A 3,531-nucleotide genomic window follows, 5' to 3' on the forward strand; every position below is an offset into this window, starting at 1 on the left:
AATTTTTTAAAATTTGATGATATGATCAGTTATGTATATATACTATGTAGAATTTGATTAGTTGATTATTTCATATGCTAACATATTTTTTTATCTTTTTTTATTTTTCTAAAAAAAGTTATCTTTGTTATTTTAGATATGATGATTTTGTTTTATTAGATTTCATTCTATATAAATTATTAATTTCGAAATTATATTAACATAATAAATTAATAATAAATATGTTTATGTATATTCAAAATATATTTGTTTACATATATTTAGTTTTGAATTTAATTGTCCACTTTTTATGGTAAAAGATTATTATGATTTCCATAAATATATATTGTTTTTGTTTTTGTTTTGGTTTTTTTTTTTGCTGTCATTAATTCTGTTTGGCAACTGGTTTTATTTTCATGAAATGTTTTTTTAAAATTATGGGGTGTTTGGCTTTAAGTTGTACTTCCCAATTAATAGTATAGATGCAGATGTGGATCTTGATTATGACATAATAATAATACTAGCCCAACCTACTAAATTACAAAATATGGTCCATTAGTATGAGTTTAAAATATATTTTTATTATGTGATTGTGATTGTGATTGTGATTTTGAATAAATTCTTGGGCCCAATTTTATTGCGTTAATGGGCCAGATATCAATTCAATGTTCCATAACTTACCAGACCCAAATATAAATCACCTTTGCAATTATATTCGAATTTATCTACAATGCGGGGCTGAATTGTCGTTCTCAAGGACCTCAGCTAAGCTGCTAATCACAAAAACGTTTTTAATTAACGTCTCACTCTCAAACAAAATAAGTTCGTGTACCTTCTCTATTCATATATTTATATCTCTCTCTTTTTTTTTTTTGGTAAATAATAGATGAAAATTTTGTCTAATGCTCACGTTTATCTTAAAGCCCCATCAGAAATTAATTAAACGCATCATCCCTATAATCTCTTTTTTTGGGTGCCATCTAAAATATCATGATCGGAGACTTGAGATGAGTTTTTTTTTTTTTTTTCTAAATGTAATTGTCATTTCTTGAATAACCCACATGGAAAACAAAATTCCACGTACCACATGTTTCATGAAAAAATAATATGAATCAGTAATGTATATATGAAGAAAGAAACCCCAATCAGTTATGTAGTCATTTATAGACTTTGTAATTCATATGAAAATATATATATTAGTCCAAACATTTTTATACAGAATTAGTTTGGTAGGCAGCGAGTTATGGCGCCGGGTATCAAAAAAATTTTGTTAGACATGTTGTTATGGCCCTTATGAGTATCAAATCTTCATATCAAATCACTATTTAATTTTCTGTTTGATTCTTACGTACCCTCTCTGTAACCGCACATATACATTTCGCACACTATAAATTTACCAACTACCCATCCAAAAATATGTCACTGGTGAAAAATATATGCCTGCGTCTAGCGAATCTAGCTAGTCATCTAGACGACGCAACTAAGCTTTATTCAAAGTATAAGTAGAAGTGTATAGAACAATACGTACGTTTTCACACCTTGATCGATGTTGGTGATTACCATACCACTGGGTTTTGAAGATGGAATCGGTGATTTAACAATTGTTGATCGCATAACTTTAAATATCAATAAACTAAACTGTCATGTGGGTACCAACTAGCCGACAAATGATGAAAGAAACTAGCTTGTGTAATAAAACACAAGCCAATAGGCAATAAGGAAGGTAGCAATTAATAACCAGCATTGTTATTGATGTAGTTTGTTATACAATCGAAAAGATCACTTGGTGTCACTTCTTTTCTTTTCTTTTCTTGCCTTGCTTATAAATGATGTAAAAAAGTTATACACATCACTTACGAAAATGATTATGCAATTTTTTTGAATCAATTGTTTTAAACTTCTTATCCTTTATGGTTACTTAATTGATGTTAGAATGTGACGACGATAAAAGAAATATGATGTTTAACGACATGCACCATATGTATAATGGCTTTGCTAGAATAGTTCACACGCTTTTATGATCAGTGTTAAAAGTTAAATTTAAACTGTGCATTGGTAAAAGTGTGGTGCATGCAGTCAAAATAATAGTAAAAACCAACTATCATCAGTGATTTCAACTTAATTAAAATAAAGTATAAATTGAAATAGCTAGAAAATCAACTCTATCCACATAAAATTTCTATATACACGTACTTAAATTACTAGGGTTTACATTCTCTCTTTTTTTTTTTGTCGGTATTACACACCTATCTCTATCTTGGACCTGTTTTGGTATCTAACAAGAGTTAAAATAGTAGCGATCAAAACAACGTGTAATATCTGCGATATTGTATCAAAATTGTGTATTCTATTATATATACATATAGACTTGTATTTTTTTTTTTTTGTTCTCGAGCTATTAACATGTGAGAATAGCCGACAACTGTAGGAGCTATAGGGTGATAATGCAATTAAATAGAGTAGGTTGATTTACAATTAAGGGCATAAATCCATCGTTTTCATTTCTTTGATCGTACATTTAATCTAGAGCTTCCACGTGTGCGCAACACATCTTATGCCATCATCACTCATTAACTTAAGTACTCCATATCGAAATCTGCTACTAGCTAAAAAAAGTCTCAACAATGTTCGTTCACTCGCGAGTCGGCTCTTGTAGACTTGTAGTTATAATATACAGTAGTCACTACAAAAAAAAGGTTGTATAACATCATTTATTTTTAATATTTGTATTAGTTATAAATGATGCAAAAATCTTTTGCATCGCTTTAACAAATGATTTTAAATGTGTTGATGCAAATAATTTACATCATTTAGTTGATAACCGATGCCAATATACAAAATATTTACATCAATTAATATAATTGATATGAATATATGTCATTTTTAAAAAATGATGTTAATTGTTACGTCAATTTAATTAAGTGATGATAGTATTAGTGTCGATTAAAATAACTGATGTAAATTATTTATATCAATTAGAAAACTGTCGATGCCATAATTAACATAATTAATTCAAAATAAATAAATCTCATTTTTAATATATTTCGAATTATGATTCATTTGTAATTATTTTTAATATAGCAAGATACTCTCCTAAAATTACTCGTTGCAATATCTATTTAAATCTTATTATGTTTTTATAAATGACATCAAATGAGCAATAAATCTTTGTTTACAACCGAAAAATCACAATTGGGTTTTGATCTTAGTTTCTTCATCTTCTTTCTTTTACATGCTTTTTGCTTACATTTTTTTTCCTTCTTGAAAACTTCAATTCTTATTATATGCCATCTATCTGCCATAAGTGAAATAAAGATCATGATTTAGTTATGACTTGCAATCCATTGAATCATCATAGAAATTTTGCTCTATAAAAATTTTGATTTAAAAAAACTAAAACAATAATTGTATGAAAATTTATAGAAAGTTTTGGTTAGAATCAGAATAACCAAGTATATTTAACATAAATTAAGTGATGGAGTACCTTTATTTTACGTTTTCCAAGCTTTACAGAAAAACACACACTCAATATTTTCAGTTCTCACAGTTTTT

The sequence above is a fragment of the Capsella rubella genome, unplaced genomic scaffold (genome assembly GCF_000375325.1).
Source record: "Capsella rubella cultivar Monte Gargano unplaced genomic scaffold, Caprub1_0 scaffold_2, whole genome shotgun sequence".
NCBI classification, from domain to species: domain Eukaryota; kingdom Viridiplantae; phylum Streptophyta; class Magnoliopsida; order Brassicales; family Brassicaceae; genus Capsella; species Capsella rubella.